This window comes from Triticum aestivum, chromosome 7D (genome assembly GCF_018294505.1).
Source record: "Triticum aestivum cultivar Chinese Spring chromosome 7D, IWGSC CS RefSeq v2.1, whole genome shotgun sequence".
Classification (NCBI taxonomy): domain Eukaryota; kingdom Viridiplantae; phylum Streptophyta; class Magnoliopsida; order Poales; family Poaceae; genus Triticum; species Triticum aestivum.
The window spans coordinates 590,844,584-590,864,786 of record NC_057814.1 but is presented as its reverse complement, the minus strand read 5'-3'; the positions used below and the strand labels follow the sequence as shown (position 1 = coordinate 590,864,786).

The following is a 20,203-nucleotide window of genomic DNA, read 5'->3' as shown; positions in this document are numbered from 1 at the left end:
AAAAGATATCAGTTCGACCAAGGAGAAAAATCACAAGAAAGACAACAGAAGCATCAGCCCACATTGACCATAAGTACACAAGAAAATAAAATGATCAAAGTACCAGCACAATTGAAATCTCAGTACAACTTAGTTTATTCGGTAAGTGCTATGATCATACCAATTAATGCCTTGAGAAAGATGGCCAAGACTCAACCAAACAGATTACAGTTCAACCAAGGACAAAAATTAACAAAAAACAAACAACAGAAGCATCAGCCCACATTGACTAGTGAAGTCATTATGAACTTTATACGGCTGTCTATTAAATGTAGCTAATTTAAACCAGTGCTTTAAATTTTACTATGAAGTTCAACTACTACAATTCAAGAAGTTCAAACAAAAATTTGGCTCTCAAATCTTGCTAAATTTCTTATACTTGAATAAAATCTGGCTAGAGATGACGTAGCAACTTGGTCGTAAATAATTTCAATCCCAAAAAAAACTTCAGTTCTAATACATTATATGAAATCAGTTCTACATAACAAGGAAGCGTCACTCCACTCACGCTAGATCCACAAGTGCTATCGTGACACCAATTATTAAAAGCCTTACGTTGAACGACATTACAATTCAGTACTAACATACCTATACTATAAGTACAAGAAAAGAGGGTACAGAAACTATAAAGGTCCAACCTAGGTTGGGACAGATGAAAACCAAATAAATCTCACTTTTCTAGCAACAACTCATAATGAACTTGGGAAAAGGTGTTTTCAGTTCAACTAGTTTACAAGACTTCAGTACAAAAAAATAGAACTTAACCAAAACGAATTCCCAATGAATCATACACAAGTGAAAACAGATATTCAACCACACTATCATCATGGAAAAAAAGATTGTTAAACATTGTGCCACACTTAAACACAAGACAAAATATACCAGTAATTACGTAGTACTTGACTAGACATCCAAACACTATAATCAAAGCGTACAATGCTTTCAAGAGATATAGGACACAACTATCCATTTCACTACACAAATGATGACCATTTCTTCTATGCACCAGGAGCCAAAGGCTGAAACTCCTTGGGAAGCTCCGTCACCAGAAGTTGGTTATTCCGGTTGAACACAACTCTATACAGATCCTCAGCATTCCAATCAACAATACGAGGCTGCAAAACATTAAGACAAATTATTAAAAATCATGACACATTAAAAAGAAGAATACACAATAAACCAAACACAGAAAAGTGAAAAGCTCAACTAGAACCCACATCATTATCTCGAATGTTCCCAACGATCTTTTCACCATCATAGCATTCCGCATACTTCAGAGTATAATGGCCACATTCATTCGCCCCTTGAAGTGGAACCTTCACAAACGTTGGTTTCTTTGCAAAAAGCTCCCATTTGGGCTGCTTGCTCGCATTGTACTGAGCATCACCATAAAAAGCCTTCATTGCTTGGACCATCCCGGAGATCTGTAAAAAAAAGAAAAGAAACCACACATTTTTAGGTCTCAGAAAAGCAGAAACAAAAACGTGGAACAATTAATCCAGTACAGATAATAAATGTCACTCACAATCTTCTCGCAGTCTTTATGATAGGTGTTCTTTGAAGGACGATGGTTCTTCGGATAAGGTAAAGAGTCAAGGATGTCGATGCTACTTCGGTACCAATTCATGACATATAAGGAGAAGTGGTTCACTTTCTTATCCTTTGCTAAAATCATAGGCTTGAATAGAGGCATCATGATCTAAAAACAAATGACCAAAGAAGAGATGTTAAATATTCAACATAAAATCCAGCATGACAACAAACAATTAAAACCAAAAATCAGCTAGTAGAACTCACAAGGTCGGCAGTGAGCAATTCTTCCTTTTCTTTGACATAGCTCTTGAAATCTCTCGCTGCACTCTCGACATTAAACGGTTTATTTTCATCACCGTAAAACGTACGGTCAAGCACAACCTGCAATAAGCCCAGAAAAGAAATAGATAGGTGGAAAGGATCAAGAAGCAAAGTATTATTAGAACTCGTAAAACAATAGGCAATCTTGTTTGAGAGAAACAAGCGATCTGATTGATTACCGTGATGAAATATGGACTCAGCAATACCCTTTTCCCAGACGCAAAATCAACATTTCTATCGAGATCTTTCTTCCAATCATCAATGAGGAAGTCCATTACATCACCCTCCATCATTTGCCCAGGTGCAAAAACTTCCCAGATGCGTTTCCCAGTGAAGCTAGTAACGTTATCACCAGGCTGAGGTATCATTGAGAATGTATTCCTACAGCACACACAAGAAAAAAAAGCAGGGGAAGCAAGATAAGGCATTCATAGCAGTTCAAGTTGTATAAAAAGTAACAGTTCAGGTCATATTTATCTAGCAGTTACAAACAACAGAGGAAAAGAAGAGGAAACATAATGAGAGATACTCACTCGGCATACTTCTCACATGCTTCATCGCTAAGCAACAGATTATACAACTTGCGAGCCTTGTCCAGGTGAGGGAATTTATGAGGGTGAAGCTGCTACACAGGGGAGCAAAACTTTATAGGAGCTCTGGGTGCACGCTTCGTACTTGTAACATTGCCAGAATCCAAAGCAGGATCCTTCCTAGCACCACCAGCTCTACGGGCCACTATTCCAGCAAGTGGGGATAAACCCTTGGCAGCAGCAGCGCTCTTGGTGACTCTTCCCATGCCAGCAATCTTGTCAAACGCATCATCATCGTTGTCTATCAGTTCCACAATGGGATTCTTGGGTGTAGAGGGGCTCTCTGCACAAGTAGCCGTAGAACCTTCCAGAGCTCCCAACCGCCCCTTAATAAGACCAGACCTTGTCTTTTTTGGAGAACGCCCCTGGTTAACATCAATAGATACGCGCTCGAGCTCCGAGAACTGGCTGCCAAAGATCCTGTAGTCATGCTCATCAAGATCCAGCCACTCACCTACAAAAATAAAAAAAGAAAAGACCGCATCAAGGGTAAAGTTCAAATACGTAATTCATGACAGTACCAATCAAGAAGTACAAGCTGCAAAAAATTACAAAAGGTCATGCATTACGTACAGGGTTCGATGCCAAACAAACCACGGAAGTCAACATCAAACACATCGCTAGCTGCGCAGGTATACGGAAAAGTCTTCCTAATGTCAAGAATGTCTTCGTGGTTGTAATCTAACATTTCAATCACACCATCCTCCCGACAATGATAGGTCTTGCTGCTTTGTAGCATAAAGAATCCACAATCATGCATGTTAACAAAAGAAAAAACAAATGGGTACATCACAAATCTGAAAATATAGGAACACCACCCTCCCAGCAACAAAAACAACTAACAAAAACTCATTAAAAACGGATACTCACGTGTTTTTCTGCTGCGGCACCTGCACAAACTCGCAAGAGAAACCATCAATATGCACCGGCGAGAACGGTTTGGCCTTGTCTACGCTGGACTCCCTCCAAAGCTTCTTTATGTTATCTGTTATATTCCTTAAGAATCTAACTGCATCACTCCAGGTTTCATCGCGCAGTGAATCAAGACACTCAAAATGACAGAACCTCAAATTCAGAACAATCAAGCACCAATGCCCAGATTCTTCGCTAGGCTTCATGGTAGCCGCAAAGGACGGCGGATCAAAAGTAGGAAAGACAAGCTGACAAAAAAATCGCAGAGGAAAAATGAATTTAACAAATCATAATGAAACAAAAAATTCAGCCTCCAAACAATAAAATAAAAGAAGAAAATCAAAATTCAGAAGTACAAACAAAGATAAGATAATCATAAGTTCTAATTGAGTAAGCACAACACTACAAAAAATATATGCTACTCAAGTTAAAATTGCAACAAACATATCAGTTCAATTTCCTTGCGACAATAAGTTCAGCTTCAAAAAAAGAAGCACACATCATTCATAAGTGCAGGGCTAAAAGTAGGTTGCTCAATTTCATTCCCCCACCTCCCAAATTTGCAAGAAAACAGGACAGTTCTAGTTCATGAGTACAAAAAGTTCAAGTTCACCTACTTGGTCAAAACCATCAGCACACGATCTCGTGAACCAATTTAGCACATTGGAATCAATATTTCCATCACGGATCTTGGTCTGTTGTACAAAAAGAACAACAACAGTTAGAAAATTGGCAAAACAAGTTATCATCCTATCTACAAAGCAAAATACTGACCGTCACCCATCTGGGAACTACCAACTTGTCAGTGTCTCGGTACTTCTGACGTAGAGAATATAAAACAACGTCAGCACTGTTAGAGTTGAGCATGCCAGTGGGGACAAACGCTTTAGCAATAGAACCAACACTGGCATCACATTCTTTATTTTGAAACATCGGCTTGTGACTAGAAAAACACAAAAGATTACATGAATTAAAACTACTGCAACAACAACCATTCTCATATGAGAGAAAGAAAAAGAGACAAAAATGGTACGGGCAAAATCCCAAACTAACCATTTCGTACGGTTCGTGCGCAACCTCGTAACAGCGAAGAAAACATATCAACCTTAACAACATTACCACTTTCTGCTTGCAGAAAAAGAAGAAAAATAATAAGTTCAAGCATTACAAGTGAACATCTCCAAAATGCCAAAATTGAGAAGTACGCCTCATTTACAAGTCCTTACCTGCACTATCAGTGTTTGACGACGGCGGTAGTTCCTGTGATGAGACCAATATGCCTCCAGTTCCAGGGTTTGACGATGGGATATCTTGAGAGGACACCAATATCGCTGCGCTTTCAGGGTCTGTAGAAAGAAAATCTTGGGATGACACGAGCGCCTCCTGCGTCAAGGGGCCAGAAGAAATCGACAGAAGTAAATCATCACCCTCGGATGGCACCTCCTCCATGCTAGAAGCATCTTGCAATGCATCACCTTAATCAAGCCCTCCAGGCGGGAAATTTTCCGGCGGCAAATCTTCAAAATCAGAAAGATTTTCATTCCCCGCAATACCAACACCAGACGGTTTGGCATCAAGTATGCTTGCAGCACCAACATCCTCATCAGCAACTTTGGTACCAACATCGCACCCACTACTCAATGGAACACCACGAGCATCATCTCCACCACTAACGACAGCCTCACGCTCAACATCAGTCATTTGAAGAAATAAAAATTCAGAAAAAGTGAATAATATGAGCAAAACTAACAATCAAAAATAAGCTAGCAAGAGGTGCACAGAAAAACAAACCTTAGAAGCATTCACAGCAACATCATTGATCTTGCTGCTGCTAACATTCAAAGCAACATCACCAACGGGCGAACAAGGCTCGTCGCCAACAACAGGACCCTGATTTCATATGTAATGAACCAAAAAACCAATGCTATTATTAGCAACAACAAACACAAGGAATTAAACCACAGTAACAAAAAAGGTAGGTATCACCTGCAAAACTCTTAACGTGTGGAATAGAAAAATGAACAAGCAAGGCACATTGGTGCGCATGAAAATTCAAGAACTATGAATAAACACATTAAAAATAAAAATAACCTTGCACTTATCAGTATATGGATCATTAACTCCACGGTCAACAGCAGCCTCAACATTATGACTGGTCTCCTGCATGAAAAGAAAAATGAGTAAACAGATGAAGATCAGGAAGTTCAACTACAATACTGACAGCAGAACAACATAGTAAAAACATACAAACACCGAGGACTGACTCACATCAACAACAGGGTGCTCCAAGCCAACATCGTTCGTATGGTGATCAGAAACATTAGCCTCAGTACCATCATCAGACCTGCTGTCAGTGGCAACAGCCTCATCCTACTCAATCTGGATGGAAGAAAAATTAATAAACAGATGAAGATGAGAAAGTTCAACTACAATACTGACAGCAGAACAACATAGTAAAAATTGCAAACACCGAGGATAGACTCACATCAACAACATGGCGCTCCAAGCCAACATCATTCGTTTCGTGATCAGAAACATTAGCCTCGGTACCATCACCAGCTCTGCTGTCGGTGGCAGCAGCCTCATCCTGCTCAATCTGCCTGATAACAACTTTTGCACTTTCTTCATATGGCTTGCAGCGAGAGTCTTGCATAGTTTTGAAACGCTTCATGTTGTTCAACAGACGAACCGAGCTCTGAACTAGATCAGCAGCATAGTGCACGCATATCACCAATAAAAATTCTCTCCATCTCAATATAGTCCACTGCTTCCTCGCCGTTAAATTGATGACCTTCAGGAAGGATGCCATTGATACAGCTCAGACGCTCAACAGTCGTTGGGACCTTTTGCAGCTCAGAACACACATTGCTTAAAATATGCTCAGCGCGCTCCAACGCAGAAACAGCAACATCAATACCAAAACCCTGCCTCTGTGAAGTACTAGCATTACTAGGGCCAGGGGGGACATAACCAGCACCCTCAACACCACGGCCATCTCTCAACTCATCGTGCAGAAATGAAGACTTGGGAACCTGAGACGACGGCATCTCCAGGACTGGCCGTTTATACACTCAGAAAAAAACCTCCTCTTGAGTTTTCCACTACAAACAAGGGGAAAAAAGAGTTAATTAATCAATGCAACACACAGGGAAAAATAAAACATGATATTAACATATTTAAATCAACAACACTATCAATATTTAACTGTCAATGCCAATTTGTTAGTATTTACCGACAGGACAGTTGAACAAAGATATTCAGTTCAACCACACATGAAAAAACAGTACTAAAAATCGTACCTAAACCTCACAAAGCTTAAGAAATGACAAAATCTAAACAGGTAACTCTGCGGGACACATGTTCACTCCAGCAAAAATAGCTATACCTAAATATAAAAAAGGTCTGCAAGACACGAAAGAAATAAACTCACCGGAAGCTTCCCAAACACCCAAGTCTTTGGATCTGTACTGCCTTTTTTTATCAAATCTGCATCAACCAGATCAGAAAGCTTGACAGGATCCATGAAACATATGCGGGGGACTCGCATGTCAGGCTCCGCAGTCTTGCCATGGATAAGGTAGTCAAGGTACATTAGTACAGGCCCTATAGCACAGCCTGTGATTGCCTTCCCAAGGGTAACACCATCTTGGTACCTGACAACAGCCCTTCTAAGCTCATCAACCATCAGCTGACAATAATCCATATTAGCCATGTCCTCAAAGATGAGACCCTCAAACATTGTTGCCTCTCTGGAAACACGCGGGGCGGCACCAGGCAACACAACCTTCATAAACACAATAATGAAGAACACTTTCAGAGCAAGGTCATCTTTGCTAGGATCCTTAACGAGCACCTTGAGCTTATTCCTCAAATCCTTTGTCTTGATATCTTTGTTCCTGCTAATGTCAAGCTCCGATCTTAACTTCATTAGAGCGTCGTCATATCCATCCTCTGACGGCCTTGGCGGAGAACGACCACCACGAGGGAACCCAAATAATTGTTGTATACCATCGCTAGTGATGCGAAGCTTCTTATTAGCCTCACCCATGTCAAGAGTCATCGTATCAGGATCTATCCTCAGGTACAAAACTCCCATCAGAGGGCGGGAAATGTTAGACTTCACCCTCCAATTGAAGATAGAACCAAAACCAGCAGCACGAACCCTAGCCACATGCCGACTCTCAAGCAATTTAGCACAAGCTTCAACCTCTCCCAATGAACATCGCACAGTTAAGTTCAATTTCCGTTGGTCACCTTCATCCAAGGCAACTTTTCCGGCATTGCCTCCCACCGGCTTCACCGGACTCATAACGCTAACAGGCTGTAAATGAAAATAAAGAAGCCACACCTTAAATAAATGAATATAGAAAACAAAACAAGCATATGAAGGCGAGTAGAAAAAAAGAAAAGATTGCACAAGTTCAACTCTTGAAACAACATCAGTACCATCCTCGATTGATGCAAACAATGAACAGCCTCGCCTGGCCAGCATACCAGCCCAAACACAATTAAATCATTGCAAGTACAACTAGTTAGTCACATACAGTACAAAAGACATACCACTGCAAATTCATCTTTAGAATCAACTTCGATATCATCTTCTTCAGATACAACATCTTCAGCTTCGACACGAGCACGCTTCTTAACACCTTTGTTCACCTTCGCAGGATGAACTTTACGCTTATTATTTTCTTTCAACAAAGAGCACTCTCGAAGAGGAGGCGAAGAAGGCTTCTTATTTGTCAAAACCCGTGGACTACGACGAACAGGGGAGCCACCAAGTTTTCTTGGACCAATCTTCACAGCAACACTATCCCCATCAGCTTTGCTATTACCAGGTTGGGAACCAGCTTTCACACGTGGGCTACGCCTCTGTGTGCCATCAGGATTTCGATCTGACATCTTCCTCTTCAAAACAGCTTTCTTCTCCTTGACTGCATCACGAGTAAACACTTGCGTCAAACGAGTTTGCATCAAGTTTGTCTTCACAGGCATGTCACTTCCATGAGATCCAGCATCAACAGTTGAAAAGGCCGCGTCACCACCTTCATCACCTACACCTTCAGGAGCTTGAGCAATATCCCGATCACTTCGTTGAACACAGGCAGCCTTTTGACGCCGCTCAAACTCCTTTCTCCTCTGGAAATCACACTTCTTCTTTCTTATCCTTTCATCCTCGAGCTGTAACTGCATAGGAACATCCTCAGCCTGAGTAACAGGCTCAGTGCCATCAACACTCTGTGACTGAGTAACAGACAACTGCAAGCTGCCATCAACATCATCAACGTTAAGAGAATACATTCCATCATTAATATCTTTGACAACATCAGCAATGTCCTCAGGAGCACCATGGCTGTCATTAATTGCATAAACCAACAAACATAAGCACGCACGTATAAAATCAAAACACAATTAACATTGCAGAGACAAGATAAATAAAGCGCATAGCATCAGACACAAACAAAAGGAACAACTAATGTAGCTAAACATATTTATGTATTCAAGGCTGATAAAAAATAGCAAATATAAGGGAAACACCAGCAACATCCGCAAGTTCTTCTAGCGGATTTGGTGTCTCAAAAATAACATTCACAAGATCTTGAAAGCGTTCTGATTTTTCAGAATCAGGAGGCACCGGCACTCCAACATCTGCAACAACATCATAATTAGAAAAAAAGTACATGAACAAGCAATCAGTTCAACTATATGAACAATACAAGTGCACCCAATAAAACAATATGAACCCACCACTGGCACAACAAACTTCAGAATGAAAACTCTTTCAACATCATACCAGTTCTTCACTGACTACTACAACCTATTCAAATGTCAGGACAACAGTTCAAACTACAGATGGTGATCAGTACTACAACCTGTCTGCAGGTCACATCAACCGCCAAAACTATACACACCACACAATCCAGGGCAAATTTAACAGCTATCAAAATACATACAACTTATAAAGTCGATACGACCACACCTATACAACCTAAAAACCAGATCTGTTAAACATCATCCAAATTACCGGGAAAATCACCTCCATTCAACTTGTCCGGACTGGATGATGTACCCATTGAGATCTACAGACCTAAAATCTGCCGAACCAAATCTGCAAGACACATGAACAAAAAATAGGACTCTGGCCTATTTCAGAAACGAAGCACGCCATACAAAGCAAAACTCTTACAAGCAAACACAAAATCCGCCACGGAATCGAGTATCACTGTCGCCAACCGCTCGTTCAAGAGCAAACGAACCCTAGCGAATCCAGCCTGAGACAGCAAGAGAGCAAGAGCTAAGAAATAGAGGGAAAATCTATACATAAGAGGACTCAAGGGAAGTCAATCGCAGACCAAAAGGAGCAAACAGAGCACCCAGACCTCCACCCCTGGGGTTCAACCCGCCGGCCGACGCTCCCGCGGCGAAATAGGAGAAGCAACTTCTCTGCGAGAAGAGGGGAACGAAGAAGGAATCGATTTGGAGAGGGGAGCGGAGCGGAACGGGGGAGAGCAGAGGTTAAAAGGTGAGTGGGAGAAAACCGACGGCTAAAGCCCAGAACCGTGGCGAAGCCCACTATCTCTGGGAAGTTACCAAAGATAATAGCAAAAATTAAATACAATAAAAAATTAATATAGAGGGAGAAAACAAACAGCTAAAGTACAAATAATAACTCACAACAGTATAATAAAAATTATCAAAAAGTACAAATGAAATAATAATTCATAACGGTGCTGGTTTTTCCCCTAAAAAATAAAGATAAGATAACGGGGGCAAATCATGTACTACTATGCCCCTCGTTGCGGTGCGGTGCGGTGCGGTGCGGGGACAAGTCATGTTACGGAGATGTGTCAGTACTACTATGCCCTCGGTGCGGTGCGATGCGGGAGCAAGTCCATACAAGGATAATGTGTCAGTACAACTATGCCCCTTCGTGTGGTGTGGTGCGGGGGCAAGTCATGTTACGGACTCGCCTCCGCATGCGACGCCGCGGCACGCCGCGTTGTCGCCTGCTACGGCTCGTTCCTGGCTCGGCCTCGCTGAGATGGGGGAGGGGGGTCCCCCCTCCCCCCCCGGCTCAGCCTCGCGCTAATGCGGCAGTGCGCTCGTTTGACAGGCGCAGTGCGGTTATTTTGTCCCCCCCCCCACGCGCACCCACACACCCCTAAGATAGATAATTGGGGCAAGTCCATACAAGGAAGATGTGTCAGTACAATTATGCACCAAGGGGCAGTGCGGTTATTCTGTCCCCCCCCCATGCACCCACACACCCCCTAAAGATAGATAATGGGGGCAAGTCCATACAAGGAAGATGTGTCAGTACAACTATGCACCGAGGGGCAGTGCGGTTATTCTGCCCCTCCCCCACACACGCACCCACACACCCCCTAAAGATAGATAAAGGGGCAAGTCATGTTACAGACTCGCCTCCGCATGCGACGCCGCGGCACGCCGCGTCGTCGCCTGCTACGGCTCGTTCCTGGCTCGGCCTCGCCGGGATGGGGGAGGGGGGTCCCGACCCCCCCTCCCCGGCTCGGCCTAGCGCTAACGCGGCAGTGCGCTCGTTTGATAGGCGCAGTGCGGTTATTCTGTTTCCCCCCACACGCACCCACACACCCCTAAGATAGATAATGGGGGCAAGTCCATACAAGAAAGATGTGTCAGTACAACTATGCACCGAGGGGCAGTGCAGTTATTCTGTCCCCCCCCCCACGCACCCACACACCCCCTAAAGAGAGATAATGGGGGCAAGTCCATACAAGGAAGATGTGTCAGTACAACTATGCACCGAGGGGCAGTGCGGTTATTCTGTTCCCCCCCCACACGCACCCACACACCCCCTAAAGATAGATAATGGGGGCAAGTCATGTTATGGACTCGCCTCCGCATGCGACGCCGCGGCACACCACGTCGTCGCCTGCTACGGCTCGTTCCTGGCTCGGCCTCGCCGGGATGGGAGAGGGGGGTCCCGACCCCCCTCCCTCCCCCTGCTCGGCCTCGCGCTAACACGGCAGGGCGCTCGTTTGACAGGCACAGTGCGGTTATTCTGTCCCCCCCCCACACGCACCCACACAGCCCTAAAGATAGATAATGGGGGCAAGTCATGTTACGGACTCGCCTCCGCATGCGACGCCGCGGCATGCCGCATCGTCGCCTGCTACGGCTCGTTCCTGGCTCGGCCTCGCTGGGATGGGGGGGGTCCCGACCCCCTTCCCCCCTCCCCCGGCTCGGCCTCGTGCTAACGCGGTAGTGCGCTCGTTTGACAGGCGCAGTGCGGTTATTCTGTCCCCCCCCCCACACACACACGCACCCACACACCCCTAAGGATAGATAATGGGGGAAAGTCCATACGACGAAGATGTGTCAGTACAACTATGCACCGAGGGGCAGTGCGGTTATTCTGTCCCCCCCCCACACGCACCCACACACCCCCTAAAGATAGATAATGGGGCAAGGCATGTTACGGACTCGCCTCCGCATGCGACGCCGCGGCACGCCGCGTCGTCGCCTGCAACGGCTCGTTCCTGGCTCGGCCTCGCCGGGATGGGGTCGGGCTGCCCCCCTGCTCGGCCTCGCGCTAACGCGGCAGTGCGCTCGTTTGACAGGCGCAGTGCGGTTATTCTGTCCCCCCCCACACGCACCCACACACCCCCAAGATAGATAATGGGGGCAAGTCCATACAAGGAAGATGTGTCAGTACAACTATGCACCGAGGGGCGGTGCGGTTATTCTGTCCCCCCCCCTCCACACACACACACACGCACCCACACACCCCTAAAGATAGATAATGGGGGCAAGTCCATACAAGGAAGATGTGTCAGTACAACTATGCACCGAGGGGCAGTGCGGTTATTCTGTTTCCCCCACCACACGCACCCACACCCCCCTAAAGATAGATAATGGGGGCAAGTCATGTTACGGACTCGCCTCCGCATGCGACGCCGCGGCACGCCGCGTCGTCGCCTGCTACGGCTCGTTCCTGGCTCGGCCTCGCCGGGATGGGGGAGGGAGGGTCCCGACCCCCCTCCCCCCCCCCCCGACTCGGCCTCGCGCTAACGCGGCAGTGCGCTCGTTTGACAGGCGCAGTGCGGTTATTCTGTTCCCCCCCCCACACGCACCCACACACCCCTAAGATAGATAATGGGGGCAAGTCCATACAAGGAAGATGTGTCAATACAACTTTGCACTTTGGTGAGGTGCGGTGCGGGCAAGTCATGTTATGGCTCGTTCCTAGAACACAACTCACAAGAACTAGAACAAAAAAGTATCAGTCCAAGTTACTGGTGGAGTCAAGTACTAGATTCAAACAACAACAAAAAGGAAAAATTGACCGCCCAAGGATCATAAAGTATCAGTCCAAGTTACTGGTGGAGTCAAGTACTAGATTCAAACAACAACAAAAAGAAAAAAATTGACCGCCCAAGGACAGGCGCAGGCCCTGACGATGCTAGATACTTGAACTCGAGCCCGTTTGCGAATCCCTAGTAATCCGCACACAACGCAAGGCCCGCCGTCCAAGGCCCACAGGTCATGAGAGAGAGCGAGCGCCGTGTATAAGCGCTCAGGTAAGTGTTCAGAGGAGTTCGACTGATGAGCCTCGGCTGCGCTTATAAACAGGTCTAGAACCCCCTCGACTAGCGAGGTGGGACTAAACCCATAGCGCACGCGCAAGCCGCGCTGCACAGCCGCACGGACGAGCTATCTGGGTCGAAAACAACGACTCAGGCAGATGGCCCAACACAGTACTTCGCCCCATTACAAAATTCCAGCCGATCACACACGACAAAAAAATGCAGATAATTTTAAAAAAAACTCACAAGAAATAAGTTCAAAAACATATAATGTAAAAAGTTCAAACACATCTTAATTATAAGAACTAAAAAAATAGAAATACATATAATTTTTTGGAAAATTAAATGTAAAAAGTTCAACTACTACAATTCATAAGGTTCAAGTAAAAAATACTGTTCAGCAATGATTAAAATCTTTTAATTTTAAAAAATACTAGAACTAGCATTATTCAACTGTAAAAAGAAAAAATGTGATCCAAAATTCATGTAAAAATGTAAGAAAAAATGTTGTACAACAAACAAATTTGATTGGTAATTGACAACCTAAAATAGTTCAGTACTATCATTAACAGAATGTAAGTTTAGCAAACTCAAACCCAAAAAAAGGGGTTCTATAAACATCATCAGCGTATAGTTCCATCTGCGAGCTATGTACATGAAAATATACCAGTCAAAACAAAGGATGCCCATCAGTTAAACTATAGAATTGTTCTAGTACTAATATAAATAATATATAAATAAAACAGTTATACTGAGCAAAACATATAGGAAAAGCATTACATAAGTTGTTCCAAACCATCTGATAATACAATAGAATCAACCATCTCACATGCAAAAGTTTTAAAGAAAAAATACTGCAACATAATCAACCACACACAAATCTCACAACCGGCGTCATTTGCCACATTTAAACCTACAGCACATAAATTCTGAACATCAGAGAGTCATCTTCCCTGGAGAACATAACCATAACCACATCACCATCCTCAAATCCAGACTCTGCCACAAACTCCTTCCACCCAGTAGTTAGGTTGATGCAACCATCAAAGTCGATGTGGTAGGCAACTTCCATCAACTGATACCCATTTTTGTCTGAAGTCTCCATCTTCAGAACACCGGAACTAGGAGCAACAATCCTAATCCTGGGTGACATTTTCTGCAAATGGGCATGGGAGTACAAAACAGAAGTGAACATCTGACATAACTGAATTTTTACACAGATATAGGAACGGTTTGCATAACAAACTGAAAAGAAAAAATCTGAACCAAAACAATAACACAAAACTGACTAGTCATGTGAACTGACTAAACTGAAGAAATATACATATCAATACACCTACAGTAACAACTTCTGACAAAAAACAAATCAAGGATTATACAAAAATGGATAAAAAACTGTTTAGTAATGAACAAATACACACAGAAATCCCTACTGTTAAATTCTGACAAAACCAAATACAAAAATATAGACAAACTATTCATAACACTAAACTACAGATCCAGTCCATGGGATTCAAAAAGAGAGCTACAAAAAAGTAGAAAACAAAACGAACAAAAACACATAGCCATGATTCCTTCAAGTCACCAACCGCCACGCGACAAACATATGGCGCACGAAACCCATGGTTGATGTACAGCAGACAAGAAAGTTTCCCACGGCGCTGAGTCTGGGTGAGCTCCAAACCAGATTCGTACACACAGCCGTCAGCTATGGGCGCCATCTTTGCCAGGCATCCGCATGAACAATCCTCCATGGAACACACAGGAACAGGGAAGAAAACAACGGAGAGAAGAGGGAGGAACCTAGATCTAATTCTGGAAGAAGGAAGAAAAAGGACGGGGAGACTGAGCCACACACCACACATAGATGGATAGAATTTATAGCCAGGGAGACTCGCAGATTATAAAAATAATAAATAGGCAGGTGGGCAGCCAGCTGGTAGGAAATAGTTATTATACAAGCCATGCAACATTTGACCGCAAATCAGTTCAACTTCTGACAAACAAGCAGTTCAAAAGTGCACATGTCAAAACATATGCAGATAAAACAACACATTCAGAGATAAAACAGTTCAATTCATTTAGTCATTCAAACATCTGCTCCCTCACAACAAAAATCTTAAAAACATAATCTTCACTACTTCAGTCATAACGATCAAAGAACGACGCCATTTGGCCCTGGTGGATGGATGTGGAGCCGTGGCTGCTCTCGCCCTAGCCCAACTGATGATCTGAATATGGTTCCTTCCCCTGCCCTCTGGGAAAAGAAGCTCCAATTCATTGGAGTTGCAAGTATCCATCACCTCGCGCGCAAGGCGTTTGTTGAACTCTGCCTCCAGTTCCTCCTCGGCAGCACGTCGTGCCATCTGCCTGCGCTTGCGCCTCCTCCTCCTCCTCTGCTCCGCTACTGCAGCCCTCACATCGACGGCATCCGCCTCCTCCTCTGTGACCTCTCCCAACTCAGGATCCATCTCGCTTTTCTTTGCTTGCAGATGGTAGAATGAAAGTGACAGAGGGCTCGGGCTTTATAATCAAAGTGCAGAAGTATCGGTAGGCAGCCAGTTCCGATGTCAACGCACAGTAAGCAAACTTTGACACGCAGCAGTCCAACTACACATACGGCAGCAATTCAAACAAACACTGAAAAACACGCAACTTAATTACACAGTTTGACCAGATTACAAGAAAAATCAGAGCCTACAGTCAGCCGCCATACACCACCTCCGCCAACGACAAAATAACATGGGAATCCAGGGTAGAAACAACTCAAAAGAAGCAAAATTGACAACGCAAATCTTTTCATACAATCCTCATATCTCTCCCTGCAACACCAATTCGAAAGTAAAACAACAGAAAAAGAAGAACACATTTACATGGCGGGCGTGGAAAACGACCAAGAACACCAAAACTTGTAATCAGAAATTACAAATGAAATTAATATCCAAAAACTCTAACATACCGATAATTCTCACATCCAAAACAACAAACAGGACGTAAATTGAGGCCTACGAACATCGCCGTAAACACCAATGCCCAGAACACGTCCGCCGCCAAATACCCACGCCGTCACCTCCGGTGACTACAAATCGCAAAACACGATCAGGTGAGCGCGCGCACGTGCGGAACCCCTTACATGTCTCCTCTAGTAACGAATAGCCCGCAACATCGCGCCGGAGAACGCCCGAAATCTCCACGTTGCATCCCCTGTTTCCGCCCGTCGTACACGCAGGAAGATCAGTTCAAAAGGAAAACTACGTTAGTCCAACCTGTAAACCACGTCAGTTCAAGAAGGGTAACAGAATAATATTCTGTTACGCGTAACAGAATAGTCCACAGGTATATATATCTCTTTACGTACTAATAAAGCGCTTAACGCTTCAGGTCGTACGTCGTTAGCAATTTTGCAAAAACGTCCTTCTTTTTTCTGGTAACTAAACCCGCGGTCCCTTTTTAAGTGAATATCTGAATCTGAAAAACGATTCGTTTTTGCATAAAGCCCCTTGTCGTTCGGAGTATTCAACCCGCAGTCCGAACAGATTTGTAAAGAAAAAAAACACGACCACACAATTAGCACGAGCTCGCCTCCTCCCTCTCTCGCCCACGAAGCCCTCGCCGCCGCCACCACCCACGCCGGCCGCTTCCGGCGAGCTCCGCCGCCGCGCAGCACGCCATCGAGTTCCCCATGGTCCACGCAACCCTCCCCTCTCTCCATATTCTCCGCTCCCGGCCTCTGCCGCCCGCTCGCAACCCCACCCCCCGCGGCTAGGGTTTCGGGCAGGGCTTCGCCGGCGCGTCTCCGGCGGCCCCAGGTCCGTCCCTCCTTCCTTCTTGGTCGGGATCCTCATCCTCGCCTTCCTCTCCCTAAACACCGACCAAGCCTTCCCCTAAACCTGACCCCGTGGTGCTATTCCATCTTGGTTTTGTGAATGATACTGCATCTTGAAAAGAAGGGGGAACTGATTATTGGTTCAAAATAATTGGGGGACAGAGATGTGAGAGTTTGAGGGGTTCAACTTGGGAATTTTATACAGAGAGATGTGGGTTCAGTTGGGGATTTGTATCATATCATGTTGCCGTGTATGCCATACTTTATTCTTTGCTCTGCTTGGGGAGTTTTGTATAGGGTGATCTGATTTGTATCAGTTATATGTGATATCTGCTTTCATTTTGTGGAGCCCTGTAGCTTGTGAAATCATCATGTGTTCTATCTTGTGCGCCTCTTGTGGTCTTACCAATGGAGTTGGCTTTAGCTCTTGAAAAGATGGTGAATGAGAAGCTGCCCAACCCGCCCACTATAAGTTTCTCCTTCATGCCTATTTACAATAAAATTACTTTAAAGGTATTTGTGTGTGCATTCGTCCCACTGAATTCCAAATTATTTATCCGAACCAGTACATGCAAATGTCACACCATATCTAAGACGTCATCCCAAATTTAACAGGTAGCAACAAGGTGAAAAGATCCTCAGCTGGGCATCTTTATTGAGAATAAATTTCTTTAGGAGCAAGTAAAACCGTCTCCATGCAGAGAGATCTGCCATACATGCACCGTTGTCTCGAAACACTTTACTTCATTGTGTGCTTTACTAACGGAATAACCACTGCTGAATTCTTGTAAAAGTTTAAAGCCGTGAAGAAGATAACCAAGTACGTGTGATGCATTTTAGGAGAATTGGCAAAGAGCACAGTTAGTTTGTACTGTTATAAACTTATAATACTGAATTCGTACATGGTGGTGTAGTTGTACTGTTATGTCATGCTCAGAAGCGATAACACCATTGCTCTACATGTTTTTAGTTTGATCTGTACTAATTCAGAAAGAGTAGTCACATATTGGTGGTTGTTAGCCACGTGAAGTGAATGGGAGAACAAGGAGCCCGAGTGGTATTTTCTTTTGCTTTCACAAATTAGCCACAAGTTAACATCCTCTAATTAAAGCCAACATGGGGGCTCAAAGGCAAATTGCCCAGGTGTTTTAAGTTCTTGGAGCTTTCCATGCTAACAAGAGGAGACAATTAAACTTGCCTTTTTTATGTAGGGTTACTCATGCAGTTTCAGAAGGAGATTGTGGATCATGAGTTAACATACCAGATGGAAGAGTGATGGGCCAACATATGGAAGTGCAGATCGAAAAACCCGGGTTTGCAGGATGCAACAATTGGTGTTGCGAGCAATAGCCAAAACCATCACTCACAAGAAATATGAGATCCTCAAGCAAGGTATTGATTCGACCCCAAAAAACTAACCTTTTTTTTTAAGATTTTCCTCTCTCGGATAAAGTTAATAGTTAATATTTCTGGGCCCCCTTCCTTTTATCTGATTATGTTATGGAAAGGAGAATCAAGGTCTTTATTTATAAGTTGGATAAGATTGTTGGAATAATCTTTGTGTGCTCCTTTTCTTTTGTCATATTATGTTTTGCAGACTTGCATGATGCACAGATTGTAATTGCTTGGCATCAACTATTCGCAACTACTAACTCACCATCAAAACCAGAACTTGACAAGGTTTTGAACTAACTGAAGGTAGTGTGCTTGCCCTTCTATGATACATGCTTCAAAATACTACTCCCTCTGTCCCATAAAATAAGAAAGTTTTTCAACCTAGCTATGTTAGCTTGAAAAACATTCTTATATTATAGGGCGGAGGGAGTAATTAATAATTATAGCTGAAATGTATAGAAGGTAAAAGGGAATAAATTGGTCTAAGATTGAGATAGGCAAGTGATTATCCAAGTATTCACGTAAAAGAGGGTGCTCCTCATTACAGTGAATAGTGCCATTTCATTTACACAGATGTTAGTTTCTTACACATTTCTAGCTTACACATGTTCGCTACTATCAAATTCTGTGGATCGAGGATGCTTCTTGATGGCTAGGTGATTCCCTGAAAGAGATGGTCTGAATTGGCGGCCATTGGATTTCTTGCATGGAATGGCTGTGACATTTCTTGGAGAGTAGAATGAATCTGAATCGTTCATATTAATTAGCCATTTCCTTAGTTACCGTAGATCGTTTGTTTCAGATAAAAAGTGATAACTTCGAATCTATGAGTGACCACATGTTCAGTCTTCATCCAATGTTTCTGGTTCTGCAATATGAGTCTACTATTTAGTTCGGATGCTTCTCCCTATTCAGATTCCAATGCATTTTTAAACTGCTCATATGATTCATTTTGCAATTCCTCTTGCTACCCTCTGGATAAATTATTTGCTCTACCTAAAGCAAGGCTACTGCTTTTGAATCTTGTGTATAAAATTAATATAGGTGTGTTTTGATTTGTAGGCTGCTTGGATGCTGAGAAATTAAAAGAGTTTAAACTTGTGCAGAAGAGACAAATCAGTCTTAATGTGGCCAAGTTCAAATTTGCTCTCCCGACACCTACTTCTGTGTTGGGCCTTCCAATTGGCCAACATATAAGCTGCAGGTTTCAACACTTACTGGTCATGTCTTGATCTACATTTCAGTTGAGTGGTCATTGAGGAGCGAGTGAAATACTCTTATAATTCTATCGATGTGTGTATTGTGTAAACTGGCTGCACCATTGCAGAGTCATGGATGCTACTCGGCCTTTTAGTAAAAACTGACGTGTAGAGTCTCCTTGGTTTAGGCTCTGATGATAGGTTTGGATTTGCTTCTTATTCTGATGTATAGATATCGACTGAAAAAATAAAGATCACATGCTAATGTGCAAATCGGAGGTTTGAGCCACTGAGGAGCGTGTCCGCGTCACGAGTGTCGCCATTCATGGGAAGCACCAAGATCTAACACTGAATGTTGTTAGCTCGCTCCTTCACAAATGAGTCTCTTAAGCTATCGCTTATCTCGCTTTGTTAGACAAACTGTTTATGCGACAGGGAAGGCTTCTGGAACGATACAATTGTTGTTCTATTTTTGTCAACCCACTCTGCTTAATCATATTGATTATTTTTTTCTCCATTGCAATGCACGGGCATGTGGCAAGTATAAACATAGATTTTTGTCCAATCTGTTGTACCATGTGTTGCTATTTCTTCGGTCTGTAATTTTCTAACCATGGTAACAATGCTCAATTGCCTAGCTCAAATGATGTTGAAGATGAGAAGTAGCATCAGGTAGGATGCATAGTCTGAATTTTTGCACCGGGATTCAAATGATATCATGGCTCATATGATGCACAATATTTCTGAAGATCTAGGAGCCTATGATCAAATTTATGTTAGGACTTAGGATGACGAGAATAAATATCACATATCCTGAAC

At 43.6% G+C, this 20,203-nt stretch overlaps 1 long non-coding RNA gene across 2 annotated transcripts; it reads left to right on the top strand.

The window, feature by feature from the left end:
- Positions 1 to 16,496: 16,496 nt before the first annotated feature.
- On the top strand, positions 16,497 to 19,897 carry LOC123167925 (uncharacterized). 2 transcript variants are annotated; one of them, XR_006484145.1, is made up of 4 exons: positions 16,497 to 17,303; positions 17,406 to 18,182; positions 18,388 to 18,488; positions 19,248 to 19,897. It is a non-coding gene; the product is annotated as an uncharacterized lncRNA (long non-coding RNA). The 2 variants fall into 2 exon arrangements; XR_006484144.1 differs by having other exon boundaries at positions 16,497 to 18,182.
- The last annotated feature ends 306 nt before the right edge of the window (positions 19,898 to 20,203 follow it).